Source organism: Doryrhamphus excisus, linkage group LG6, assembly GCF_037039965.1.
Source record: "Doryrhamphus excisus strain RoL-2023G ecotype Guam linkage group LG6, RoL_Dexc_Guam_v1.1, whole genome shotgun sequence".
Lineage (NCBI taxonomy): Eukaryota > Metazoa > Chordata > Actinopteri > Syngnathiformes > Syngnathidae > Doryrhamphus > Doryrhamphus excisus.
In genome coordinates this window covers 23,739,006-23,752,380 of record NC_136362.1, presented here as the reverse complement: position 1 = coordinate 23,752,380, position 13,375 = coordinate 23,739,006, and the positions used below count along the sequence as shown (strand labels likewise).

General features: G+C 47.3%; 10 non-coding genes across 10 annotated transcripts; 8 read left to right on the top strand and 2 right to left on the bottom strand.

Moving 5' to 3' along the window:
* Positions 1-1,362: 1,362 nt before the first annotated feature.
* trnac-gca (transfer RNA cysteine (anticodon GCA)) lies at positions 1,363-1,434 on the bottom strand. Its single transcript has one exon. It is a non-coding gene; the product is annotated as a tRNA-Cys (tRNA).
* A 2,012-nt stretch (positions 1,435-3,446) lies between these two features.
* On the top strand, positions 3,447-3,518 carry trnaq-cug (transfer RNA glutamine (anticodon CUG)). Its single transcript has one exon. It is a non-coding gene; the product is annotated as a tRNA-Gln (tRNA).
* Positions 3,519-5,028: 1,510 nt separating this feature from the next.
* On the bottom strand, positions 5,029-5,100 carry trnac-gca (transfer RNA cysteine (anticodon GCA)). The gene has a single exon. It is a non-coding gene; the product is annotated as a tRNA-Cys (tRNA).
* Positions 5,101-8,101: 3,001 nt separating this feature from the next.
* On the top strand, positions 8,102-8,174 carry trnak-uuu (transfer RNA lysine (anticodon UUU)). The gene has a single exon. It is a non-coding gene; the product is annotated as a tRNA-Lys (tRNA).
* A 906-nt stretch (positions 8,175-9,080) lies between these two features.
* On the top strand, positions 9,081-9,167 carry trnay-gua (transfer RNA tyrosine (anticodon GUA)). The gene is given in 2 exon segments: positions 9,081-9,117; positions 9,132-9,167. It is a non-coding gene; the product is annotated as a tRNA-Tyr (tRNA).
* Positions 9,168-9,559: 392 nt separating this feature from the next.
* Positions 9,560-9,632, top strand: trnav-cac (transfer RNA valine (anticodon CAC)). Its single transcript has one exon. It is a non-coding gene; the product is annotated as a tRNA-Val (tRNA).
* Positions 9,633-10,523: 891 nt separating this feature from the next.
* trnaq-cug (transfer RNA glutamine (anticodon CUG)) lies at positions 10,524-10,595 on the top strand. Its single transcript has one exon. It is a non-coding gene; the product is annotated as a tRNA-Gln (tRNA).
* Positions 10,596-11,182: 587 nt separating this feature from the next.
* On the top strand, positions 11,183-11,255 carry trnak-uuu (transfer RNA lysine (anticodon UUU)). Its single transcript has one exon. It is a non-coding gene; the product is annotated as a tRNA-Lys (tRNA).
* A 906-nt stretch (positions 11,256-12,161) lies between these two features.
* trnay-gua (transfer RNA tyrosine (anticodon GUA)) lies at positions 12,162-12,248 on the top strand. Its single transcript is given in 2 exon segments — positions 12,162-12,198; positions 12,213-12,248. It is a non-coding gene; the product is annotated as a tRNA-Tyr (tRNA).
* Positions 12,249-12,640: 392 nt separating this feature from the next.
* Positions 12,641-12,713, top strand: trnav-cac (transfer RNA valine (anticodon CAC)). Its single transcript has one exon. It is a non-coding gene; the product is annotated as a tRNA-Val (tRNA).
* The last annotated feature ends 662 nt before the right edge of the window (positions 12,714-13,375 follow it).

Sequence of the window (13,375 nt, the reverse complement as noted above, 5' to 3'; positions counted from 1 at the left end):
AGCATCCGACAAATACCCCAAACCAGGGGAATTACCTCAAATGGTAAAGTGCTTGCTTACCATGCGAGATGCAGCAGAATCAATACCCGCATTCCCAAAGGAATCCTTTGTATTTTGTCAAAGAGATGTGGGATCGGAAATGAGTCCAGGATCTATCCATCAGCGTCAGACAAATACCCCAAACCTAATCCTGGCTGCGTTCTCTAGACCAGTCTCTTGTCATGTAATAGTGAAGAAACCGAGTCAGTGAGTTATTGTTCCCAAACAGCGCTTCAAGATGACCCCAACCATTCCAACGAGGCCGAAGACAAATCCTCTCTCCAGTAAAAACCTATCCAAATGTCAATTCCCTGATCGGGAATCGAAACCGGGCCGCGGCAGTGAGAGCACCGAATTCTAGCCACTAGACCACCAGTTATTTTGTAAAAGAGGGAATAGAAAGCCCATGTTTCCACGCAGTTTAAACAGGGGGCCTTATGCGTGTGAGGCAAACGGGATAACCACTAATCTAAAGAAACCCGGAGCAGAGGAGGGGGGGTTATAAGAGTACTGGCGAAACTCAGAAAGCAGTGGCCAAACAATGAAACATGATGATGTGTCCAAAGTGGGGGCAGATTGACAATTGTCCAAACAGACCAAGATCTCTCCTTTGTAGGGAGAATTGTAGTTCACATAAGATGTTCCAGAAATAATGGGCTTTTCTTCAACAAAATGTTTTTGAATCAGAAGTCTTGTTGTGTTGAAGAAATTCCCATCCTTTCTAATGTCATGTGTAGTACACATGTGACATGTACTACAATGCTCCCTACAAAGGCAAAACTCTTGTGATTTTGGACATTTGGGCTAACAAAACAGACCACATTAGAAGGACAAAAGAGGTTGTCTTGACATTTCAATGAAATTGTCTATGTGTTGGGGAAGAGATCCGACCCCCACTGGAGGAGTTCAAGGTACCTTGGCGTCTTGTTCTTGGCATCTAACATGACAGTTTACCAGTTGATCTACGTTGGATGCTCCACTGGTCCGCCACAGTGATGTGGGAGCTGAACCCAAAGGCAGAGCTCTGGTCCGATGGTCCTGAGCTTTGAGTCAGCACGGAAAGGATAAGATCGTGGGTAAAAGCAGCTGAAATGACTTTGTTTTGTGGTGCGGCTGGACTTTCTCTTAGACATGGGGGGGGGGCTGTGTCATCCGTGAGGAAATTGGACAAAAGCCACAGCAGAAATTTCATGTCAGTGTGAAGAATGTAGAAAGGAGCCATGCAAAAAGGGAAACAATCTCGAGTTATATTACACCGAAGTTGTTGCTATTATGAGCCATGCATTCATGTACTAGACTATTCTTAAACCAAAGGAGTGCATCAGGGGGCATCCGGATTTGAACCGGAGACCTCTTGATCTGCAGTCAAATGCTCTACCACTGAGCTATACCCCCTCAAACACACCAAACATGGTTACACGATGGGAACTAAGTTCTGCATATGCACTAAACCAGCACACATCCTCATGGTGAATGGGAGAATTGAACCAACAAAGGTTGACTTCTTGATGGGTCATCGAGGTCCAAAAGGTGTACTTAAGCAAGTTATTCCTTGTGCGCTAGTTTCAGCCCCACAGTGGGCGGTTCAGCACTTTTGGTGATACATCGTCAAGATTTCTTTCCTGTGGAAAATTGTGCAACAACCAGTGCCCCCTGAGCAAAAGGAGCCTTAATCTGGTGCTTTAGACCACTCATCCACACAACCTAAAACGGTGCCCTGATCAGGAAAAAACTGTGACCTTGTGAGGTTCGCTGACAATGGAGGACACTGAAAAGGAGCCGCACAAAGCAGGGTACCTGCACTGTTTACATGTCCGTTGACCAGGTTGCAGATGGATTGTCTTGGTCCTTTTGAAAATCCACATTTTAACGCCCCATTATTGAAAGACGTAACGACCATCAGGAGGAGTGAGGTTTATTGTGAGGACCTTTAGAACTTCAGTCCAACGCTCTCCCAAGTGGCCTATTTTAGCTGCGATGGTGGGTTCTGCTTTTTCAGTAGGGGCCTCAAGTGGGGGAAGGGTGAAGCTGTATCTGTGCCATGTACTGCCGTCTTCGCCGACATGGCCTCGGTACTGTGGACGACGAGTTCGCCTACAGGTGGGAGGTTGACCATGTGTCATTTGGAGTAAACATGACCAGGGTCAAAGACCAGGGTCAACGGTCACAAAGAGATGAGAAGTTTCAGGTAAATGGATGGATGGATGGAGTTGTCCTCATCATTGTTGCACTCAAAAAGGCAGATACTGTGTCGCTTTGACGTACTCCAGCAAAGGAACCAAAATAGTTATGAGACTAGACCTTCTCTGCCAATGCTGCATCAGCAGGGGAATTAGCTCAAATGGTAGAGCGCTCGCTTAGCATGTGAGAGGTAGCGGGATCAATGCCCGCATTCTCCAAAATCTCTTTTGTTTTTTTGTCATTAAATGTTCCCAAGTATCAAACACTAATCCAGGCCCCAATCCCGATACCTAGGCCAAATACAGCCGTAGGTATCACCCTAAACTCAGTCCTAACCTAAACCCAGTCCTAACTGCATTCTCCTGTCTAGCACCTAGTCTTGTCATGTTGTGGGATCAATGCCCGCAGTCTCCTAGGAGTTCTTTGCCTTTTGTAGAAGAGATGTTGGGATTGGATCTATCCCTTAACATCCGACTAATTACCCCAAACTAGGGGAATTACGTCAAATGGTAAAGTGCTTGCTTAGCATGCGAGAAGTGGCAGAATCGATACTCACATTCTCCAAGGAATCCTTTGTATTTTGTAAAAGAGATGTGGGATTGGAAATCGTGAAAAGAAGTGCCAAGACCGTTTTCAGGACCAACTGATGACCTCTGAATTCGATCAGAAACGTCACACTTCACCTGAGACTCTCCACCTGAGACTCTCCACCACAAGACTTGATTATCTATTCCAAATTCTGTCAATAGTGGCATTCTCAGCCACAACCGCAATGAGACGCCATTGAACGCTCGGCCGTACTCACTAGCCTCAAAGCAACAAGACCTTCGATAGCGCAGTTGGAAGAGTGGAGGACTGTAGTTGTTCAAGCTGGCATCCTTAGGTCGCAGGTTCAAGTCCGGCTCGAAGGACCAGCCCTTTGGTTATGTTATGTCTGCCAGGAAAAATGGCAAAACCGTCTTGTCTGAAGGACCTCCGCTTCCCTGTCGATGGAGTTGGACTTGAGTCTTTGTGACACAGTCTGAAATTGGCAAACGGAGAAATTCTGATTGAGTGATCATTTCATCTCAACTCCTGTTGGAAAAGGACAGCCATTTCCGTGAGAGCACAAGACCCCTGGATTGTACCCCAAAATACTTTGCGCTCATCAAAGAGTAAAGTTGGTGTCCTGGTTTGCAAAGCCTCCATTCTTATGCCAGAAGGTCCCAGTCACATCCAAAACAAAGGGTTCCATGGTGTAATGGTTAGCACTCTGGACTCTGAATCCAGTGATCCAAGTTCAAGTCTTGGTGGAACCTACTTGCCCTGCAGCAATCGAGTGTTTGGACTGTGTCCTCCTTTAATAGTAAGAGTATGATGACTTATTGACTTACTATACAAATCAGTGGTAACCGTGGATCAGGATGAGGTCCCTAAACAACGCCAATGTCTGTGACAGCTGATGTCAAGGATCAGCTGATCAGAAGATACTTGGTTTGTGTGTGGGGCCACAAGTCTTTCCAGTTCCAGTTAAAAGCCAGGCTCCTCATGTAGTTTCCATAGAGTACCAAGGGATTGTCCTGTTGCCCTCGTATATTGAGGGCAAAAAGGAGGCGTTTGCAAGTGGACCTTAGACCCGGTCACCTGAACAGGGACTTGAATCCCGAACACTCAGATCAAAAGTTTCATGTTCGGGTGACCGGCTCAACCTTTGTCGTGTCTGACCATGAACTCTTTTTGTCCAGAAGATATTTGGCTTGTCCATGTGGGTAGTTTAAGACCTCAGTCCATCTTGAAGGTGGACATTTCGGGACCAGGGCCTCTTCACCGCTGCAAGGACAAGTACAGTATGCCAGAAGATTTATCTGCCAATGCTGCAGCAGCAGGGGAATTAGCTCAAATGGTAGAGCGCTTGCTTTGCATGTGAGAGGTAGTGGGATCGATGCCCGCATTCTCCAAAACCTCTTTTGTTTTTTGTGATTAAATGTTCCCAAGTACCAAACACTAATCCGGGCCCCAATCCCAATATCTAGGCCAAATACAGCCATAGGTATCACCCTAAACCCAGTCCTAACTGCATTCTCCTGTCTAGCACCTTGTATTGTCTTGTTTGGGATCAATGCCCACATTCTCCAAGGAGTTCTTCACCTTTTGTAGAAGAGATGTTGGGATTGGATCTACCCCTTAGCAGAAGTCTTGTTGTGTTGAAGAAATTCCCATCCTTTCTAATGTCATGTGTAGTACACATGTGACATGTACTACAATGCTCCCTACAAAGGCAAAACTCTTGTGATTTTGGACATTTGGGCTAACAAAACAGACCACATTAGAAGGACAAAAGAGGTTGTCTTGACATTTCAATGAAATTGTCTATGTGTTGGGGAAGAGATCCGACCCCCACTGGAGGAGTTCAAGGTACCTTGGCGTCTTGTTCTTGGCATCTAACATGACAGTTTACCAGTTGATCTACGTTGGATGCTCCACTGGTCCGCCACAGTGATGTGGGAGCTGAACCCAAAGGCAGAGCTCTGGTCCGATGGTCCTGAGCTTTGAGTCAGCACGGAAAGGATAAGATCGTGGGTAAAAGCAGCTGAAATGACTTTGTTTTGTGGTGCGGCTGGACTTTCTCTTAGACATGGGGGGGGGGGGCTGTGTCATCCGTGAGGAAATTGGACAAAAGCCACAGCAGAAATTTCATGTCAGTGTGAAGAATGTAGAAAGGAGCCATGCAAAAAGGGAAACAATCTCGAGTTATATTACACCGAAGTTGTTGCTATTATGAGCCATGCATTCATGTACTAGACTATTCTTAAACCAAAGGAGTGCATCAGGGGGCATCTGGATTTGAACCGGAGACCTCTTGATCTGCAGTCAAATGCTCTACCACTGAGCTATACCCCCTCAAACACACCAAACATGGTTACACGATGGGAACTAAGTTCTGCATATGCACTAAACCAGCACACATCCTCATGGTGAATGGGAGAATTGAACCAACAAAGGTTGACTTCTTGATGGGTCATCGAGGTCCAAAAGGTGTACTTAAGCAAGTTATTCCTTGTGCGCTAGTTTCAGCCCCACAGTGGGCGGTTCAGCACTTTTGGTGATACATCGTCAAGATTTCTTTCCTGTGGAAAATTGTGCAACAACCAGTGCCCCCTGAGCAAAAGGAGCCTTAATCTGGTGCTTTAGACCACTCATCCACACAACCTAAAACGGTGCCCTGATCAGGAAAAAACTGTGACCTTGTGAGGTTCGCTGACAATGGAGGACACTGAAAAGGAGCCGCACAAAGCAGGGTACCTGCACTGTTTACATGTCCGTTGACCAGGTTGCAGATGGATTGTCTTGGTCCTTTTGAAAATCCACATTTTAACGCCCCATTATTGAAAGACGTAACGACCATCAGGAGGAGTGAGGTTTATTGTGAGGACCTTTAGAACTTCAGTCCAACGCTCTCCCAAGTGGCCTATTTTAGCTGCGATGGTGGGTTCTGCTTTTTCAGTAGGGGCCTCAAGTGGGGGAAGGGTGAAGCTCTATCTGTGCCATGTACTGCCGTCTTCGCCGACATGGCCTCGGTACTCGCCTACAGGTGGGAGGTTGACCATCTGGCGACTCTATCTCCAGTCAAAACCTATCCAAATGTCAACTACCTGACCGGGAATCGAACCCAGGCCGCAGCGGTGAAAGCGCCGAATCCTAGCCACTAGACCACCAGTGACTGCTTTAGGTCTGCACTCAGAAAGGCAGAGACTGTGTCGCTTTGATGTAGTCCAGCAAAGCAACCAAAATAGTTCTCAGACTGGACCTTCTCTGCCAACGCTGCAACAGCAGGAGATTTAGCTCAAATGGTAGAGTGCTAGCTTCGCATGTGAGAGGAAGCGGGATCAATGCCCGCATTCTCCAAAATCTCTTTTGTTTTTTGTGATTAAATGTTCCCAAGTACCAAACACTAACCCAGGCCCCAATCCCGATATCTAGGCCAAATACAGCCATAGGTATAACCTTGTCTTGTTGTGGTATCAATGCCCGCAGTCTTCGAGGAGTTCTTTGCCTTTTGTAAAATAGATGTTAGAATCGGAAATGAGTCCAGGATCGATCCACGTGGTAGACCCGGGTCCGATTCCCGGCCAATGCAACAGGGCTGTTTTCATACCTTTCATCGTGAAAAGAAGTGCCAAGACCGTTTTCAGGACCAACTGATGACCTCTGAATTCGATCAGAAACGTCACACCTCTCCACCTGAGACTCTACACCTGAGACTCTCCACCACAAGACTTGATTATCTAATCCAAATTCAGTCAATAGTGGCATTCTCAGCCACAACCGCAATGAGACGCCGTGAAGAGTAAAGTTGTTGTCCTGGTTTGCAAAGCCTCCATTGTTACGCCAGAAGGTGCCAGTCACATCCAAAACAAAGGGTTCCATGGTGTAATGGTTAGCACTCTGGACTCTGAATCCAGTTTAGGGTGATACCTATGGCTGTATTTGACCTAGATATCGGGATATCGGGGACATTTCATCAAAAAAACAAAGGAGTTCATGGAGAATGCGGGAATTGATCCCGCTACCTCTGACATGTTAAGCTAGCTCTCTACCATTTGAGCTAATTCCCCCGCTGATGCAGTGTTGGCAGAGAAGGTCACACGAGTTTATGGAGAATGCCAACACTGCTGATGTTCAATTCCCGGTCAGGGAACTGACATTTGGTTAGGTTTTGACTGGAGATAGGATTTGTCTTGGTCCTCGGTCGAACGGTTCGGGTCATCTTTCAGCGCTGTCTGTGAACTGCTGTCACTGCACATTTGAATAATTTCAAGTCCGCCAATTGAATCCCGGTCTACCTGGTCAACGGACATGTAAACAGTGCAGGTACCCTCCTTTGTGTGGCTCCATTTCAATGTCCTCCGTTGTCAGCGAACCTCACAAGGTCAAAGTTTTTTCCTGATCAGGGCACCTTTTGGGTTGTGTGGATGAGTGGTCTAAAGCACCAGATTAAGGCTCCTTTCGCTCAGGAGCCACTGGTTGAAATCCCACAGCTTTCATTTTCCTGGTCAGGTCCATTATCCACGACTGGAATGATTGGTAGCAAAGGACTGTCAGATTGTACAACACAGCTGAGCACTTGGAGAAGTTCGAAACTGGGTGGAAACATGGCCTTTCAAGACCTCCTTTTACAAAAAAAATCAAAATGACAAATAGGAACAAGGATATGTTCTTGATGTCTGAAGGTGTGTACACGAGCATCCATCCCCAGTTTGGACACACAATCCATATTTCCCGGATGACTGATGGGCTGGGAATACATAACAGGTCGGTGTTGGAGGACCTGATGGACCGCGAGGGTTCATAACATAAAAGAAAAATAAGAAGGCCCACAACCCCTAAGACATTTAAAAACCATTAAGAGAACCTTCAAATGGATCCTGAAGGGTCAGGATGGCCGAGCGGTCGAAGGCGCTGCATTCAGTTTGCAGTCTCTAATGAGGCGTGGGTTCAAATCCCCCTATTGACAGTGCGGGGCCGCAAGTCTTTCCAGTTCCAGTTAAAAGCCCGGCTCCTCATGTAGCTTCCATAAAGTACCAAGGTGTTGTCCTTGTATTTTGAGGGCAAAAAGGAGGCGTTTGCAAGTGGACCTCAGACCTGGTCACCTGAACAGGGACTTGAATCCCGGACACTCAGATCAAAAGTTTCATGTTCAGGTGACTGGCTCAACCTTTCTCTTGTCTGACGACAAACTCTTTTTGTCCAGAAGATATTTGGATTGTCCATGTGGGTAGTTTAAGACCTCAGTCCATCTTGGGGGTGGACATTTCGGGACCGGGGCCTCTTCATCTCTGCAAGGACAAGTACAGTATGCCAGAAGATTTTGTCTTCATTGAGTTGTCCTTATTTATCAAGGGCCTGGATAGCTCAGTTGGTAGAGCATCAGACTTTTAATCTGAGGGTCCAGGGTTCAAGTCCCTGTTCAGGCGGTGAGGAGAAGTATTAAATGTGAAACCAATCTCTTTTATCCTCCTCCTGTGGTCAAGTCCAAAATGCCACAAGACTTCTGCTGCCTCATCCTCAACACCGAGAAGGCCAAAGAGAAGCGACACAGTCTCTGCCTTTCTGAGTGCAGACCAAAAGCGGTCCCTGGTGGTCTAGTGGCTAGGATTCGGTGCTCTCACCGCTGTGGTCCGGGTTCGATTTACGTTCAGGGAATTGACATTTGGATAGGTTTTGACTGGAGGTAGGATTTGTCTTCGGCCTCGGTGGAATGGTTGGGGTCACCTTGATGCGCTACTTGAGAACAATAAATCACGTACTGGGTTTCTTCACTATTCCATGATAAGAGACTAATCTAGAGAACGCGGCCAGGATTAGGTTTGGGGTATTTGTCTGACGCTGAGGGATAGATAGATAGATCCTGGACTCATTTCCGATCCCACATCTCTTTTACAAACTACAAAGGATTCCTTGGAGAATGCGGGTATCGACTCTGCTACTTCTCGCATGCTAAGCAAGCACTTTACCATTTGAGGTAATTCCCCTGGTTTGGGGTATTTGTCGGATGCTCAGGGGTGATCCAATCACAACATCTCTTCTACAAAAGGCAAAGAACTCCTTGGAGACTGTGGGCATTGATCCCACAACAAGACAAGGTGCTAGAGGGGAGAATGCAGTTAGGACTGGGTTTAGGTTAGGACTGGGTTTAGCGTTCCGCGGCTTTGGCATTCGCTGAGGCAAAAACTCTGACATGGGAGGAGTTTGGAGAAGCCATGGAGAAGGACTTCCGGACGGCTTCGAAGAGATTCTGGACCACCATCCGGCGTCTCAGGAAAGGAAAGCAGTACACAGTGAAGACGCTGTCAAACGCTTGGCTGTACTCAACAACAAGACCTTCGATAGCTCAGTTGGAAGAGCGGAGGACTGTAGTGGTTCAAGCTGGCATCCTTAGGTCGCTGGTTCAAATCCGGCTCGAAGGACAAGCTGTTTCTTATGTTATGTCTGCCAGGAAAGAATGGCAATACCGTCTTGTCTGAAGGACCTCTGGCCAGACATCCAGCCATCCAGACAAGGTTAGAGGAGGTTACAAGCCTATTTACAAACCATTGACTCCAAGGGCACAAGTTGAGTTCACCGAGATATCAAAGTGATCCCGAGGGTGGCTAAGGTGTTTCTTTCAAGCCGCAATTATGATGTCTTGTTTTGTTGAAGAAAAGCCCATTATTTCTGGAACAATTTTCCCTACAAAGGAGAAATCTTTGTCCATTTGGACAATTGTCAATCTGCCCCCACTTTGGACACATCGTCGTGTTTCATTGTTTGGCAACTGCTTTGTGACTTCACCAGTCCCCTTAAAAGCCCCTTCCTTCAGGTTTCCATAGTGTAGTGGTTATCACGTTTGCCTCACACGCAAAAGGTCCCCAGTTCGAAACTGGGTGGAAACATGGCCTTTCAAGACCTCCTTTTACAAAAAAAAATCAAGATGACAAATAGGAACAAGGATATGTTCTTGATGTCTGAAGGTGTGTACACGAGCATCCATCCCCAGTTTGGACACACAATCCATATTTCCCGGATGACTGATGGGCTGGGAATACATAACAGGTCGGTGTTGGAGGACCTGATGGACCGCGAGGGTTCATAACATAAAAGAAAAATAAGAAGGCCCACAACCCCTAAGACATTTAAAAACCATTAAGAGAACCTTCAAATGGATCCTGAAGGGTCAGGATGGCCGAGCGGTCGAAGGCGCTGCATTCAGTTTGCAGTCTCTAATGAGGCGTGGGTTCAAATCCCCCTATTGACAGTGCGGGGCCGCAAGTCTTTCCAGTTCCAGTTAAAAGCCCGGCTCCTCATGTAGCTTCCATAAAGTACCAAGGTGTTGTCCTTGTATTTTGAGGGCTAAAGGAGGCCTTTGCAAGTGGACCTCAGACCTGGTCACCTGAACAGGGACTTGAATCCGGGACACTCAGATCAAAAGTTTCATGTTCGGGACCAAATGGTCCTTCGAGCCGAATATCTTCCCAGTGACCTGCAAGATCCAGAGGGAGGCAGGGATGTTCTGTGCCTCCATTGTCGAGGCGGCTGTGGCCCTAAGGTGGTCAGGGCCTGTCGTGGCGATAATCCTAGAACCCGTTGGTGGATACCATTGGTGAGGGATGTCGTCAAGCTGAAGGAGTTCTATTGGGCCTTTTTGGCTCATGGGACTTCAGCTGACGGGAACCGACAGGCCAAGCGGTCCGCGGCTTTGGCATTCGCTGAGGCAAAAACTCTGACATGGGAGGAGTTTGGAGAAGCCATGGAGAAGGAAGGTGCCAGTCACATCCAAAACAAAGGGTTCCATGGTGTAATGGTTAGCACTCTGGACTCTGAATCCAGTGGTCCAAGTTCAAGTCTTGGTGGAACCTACTTGCCCTGCAGCAATTGAGTGTTTGGACCGAGTCTTCCTGTAAGAGTATGATGACTTATTGACTTACTCTACAAATCAGTGGTAACCGTGGATCAGGATGAGGTCCCCAAACGACGCCAATGTCTGTGACAGCTGATGTCAAGGATCAGCTGATCAGAAGATACTTGGTTTGTGTGCGGGGCCACAAGTCGTGCGGGGCCACAAGTCTTTCCAGTTCCAGTTAAAAGCCAGTCTCCTCATGTAGTTTCCATAGAGTACCAAGGGATTGTCCTGTTGCCCTCGTGGTTTGAGGGCAAAAAGGAGGCGTTTGCAAGTGGACCTCAGACCTGGTCACCTGAACAGGGACTTGAATCCCGGACACTCAGATCAAAAGTTTCATGTTCAGGTGACTGGCTCAACCTTTCTCTTGTCTGACGACAAACTCTTTTTGTCCAGAAGATATTTGGATTGTCCATGTGGGTAGTTTAAGACCTCAGTCCATCTTGGGGGTGGACATTTCGGGACCGGGGCCTCTTCATCTCTGCAAGGACAAGTACAGTATGCCAGAAGATTTTGTCTTCATTGAGTTGTCCTTATTTATCAAGGGCCTGGATAGCTCAGTTGGTAGAGCATCAGACTTTTAATCTGAGGGTCCAGGGTTCAAGTCCCTGTTCAGGCGGTGAGGAGAAGTATTAAATGTGAAACCAATCTCTTTTATCCTCCTCCTGTGGTCAAGTCCAAAATGCCACAAGACTTCTGCTGCCTCATCCTCAACACCGAGAAGGCCAAAGAGAAGCGACACAGTCTCTGCCTTTCTGAGTGCAGACCAAAAGCGGTCCCTGGTGGTCTAGTGGCTAGGATTCGGTGCTCTCACCGCTGTGGTCCGGGTTCGATTTACGTTCAGGGAATTGACATTTGGATAGGTTTTGACTGGAGGTAGGATTTGTCTTCGGCCTCGGTGGAATGGTTGGGGTCACCTTGATGCGCTACTTGAGAACAATAAATCACGTACTGGGTTTCTTCACTATTCCATGATAAGAGACTAATCTAGAGAACGCGGCCAGGATTAGGTTTGGGGTATTTGTCTGACGCTGAGGGATAGATAGATAGATCCTGGACTCATTTCCGATCCCACATCTCTTTTACAAAATACAAAGGATTCCTTGGAGAATGCGGGTATCGACTCTGCTACTTCTCGCATGCTAAGCAAGCACTTTACCATTTGAGGTAATTCCCCTGGTTTGGGGTATTTGTCGGATGCTCAGGGGTGATCCAATCACAACATCTCTTCTACAAAAGGCAAAGAACTCCTTGGAGACTGTGGGCATTGATCCCACAACAAGACAAGGTGCTAGAGGGGAGAATGCAGTTAGGACTGGGTTTAGGTTAGGACTGGGTTTAGCGTTCCGCGGCTTTGGCATTCGCTGAGGCAAAAACTCTGACATGGGAGGAGTTTGGAGAAGCCATGGAGAAGGACTTCCGGACGGCTTCGAAGAGATTCTGGACCACCATCCGGCGTCTCAGGAAAGGAAAGCAGTACACAGTGAAGACGCTGTCAAACGCTTGGCTGTACTCAACAACAAGACCTTCGATAGCTCAGTTGGAAGAGCGGAGGACTGTAGTGGTTCAAGCTGGCATCCTTAGGTCGCTGGTTCAAATCCGGCTCGAAGGACAAGCTGTTTCTTATGTTATGTCTGCCAGGAAAGAATGGCAATACCGTCTTGTCTGAAGGACCTCTGGCCAGACATCCAGCCATCCAGACAAGGTTAGAGGAGGTTACAAGCCTATTTACAAACCATTGACTCCAAGGGCACAAGTTGAGTTCACCGAGATATCAAAGTGATCCCGAGGGTGGCTCAGGTGTTTCTTTCAAGCCGCAATTATGATGTCTTGTTTTGTTGAAGAAAAGCCCATTATTTCTGGAACAATTTTCTCTACAAAGGAGAAATCTTTGTCCATTTGGACAATTGTCAATCTGCCCCCACTTTGGACACATCGTCGTGTTTCATTGTTTGGCAACTGCTTTGTGACTTCACCAGTCCCCTTAAAAGCCCCTTCCTTCAGGTTTCCATAGTGTAGTGGTTATCACGTTTGCCTCACACGCAAAAGGTCCCCAGTTCGAAACTGGGTGGAAACATGGCCTTTCAAGACCTCCTTTTACAAAAAAAAATCAAGATGACAAATAGGAACAAGGATATGTTCTTGATGTCTGAAGGTGTGTACACGAGCATCCATCCCCAGTTTGGACACACAATCCATATTTCCCGGATGACTGATGGGCTGGGAATACATAACAGGTCGGTGTTGGAGGACCTGATGGACCGCGAGGGTTCATAACATAAAAGAAAAATAAGAAGGCCCACAACCCCTAAGACATTTAAAAACCATTAAGAGAACCTTCAAATGGATCCTGAAGGGTCAGGATGGCCGAGCGGTCGAAGGCGCTGCATTCAGTTTGCAGTCTCTAATGAGGCGTGGGTTCAAATCCCCCTATTGACAGTGCGGGGCCGCAAGTCTTTCCAGTTCCAGTTAAAAGCCCGGCTCCTCATGTAGCTTCCATAAAGTACCAAGGTGTTGTCCTTGTATTTTGAGGGCTAAAGGAGGCCTTTGCAAGTGGACCTCAGACCTGGTCACCTGAACAGGGACTTGAATCCGGGACACTCAGATCAAAAGTTTCATGTTCGGGACCAAATGGTCCTTCGAGCCGAATATCTTCCCAGTGACCTGCAAGATCCAGAGGGAGGCAGGGATGTTCTGTGCCTCCATTGTCGAGGCGGCTGTGGCCCTAAGGTGGTCAGG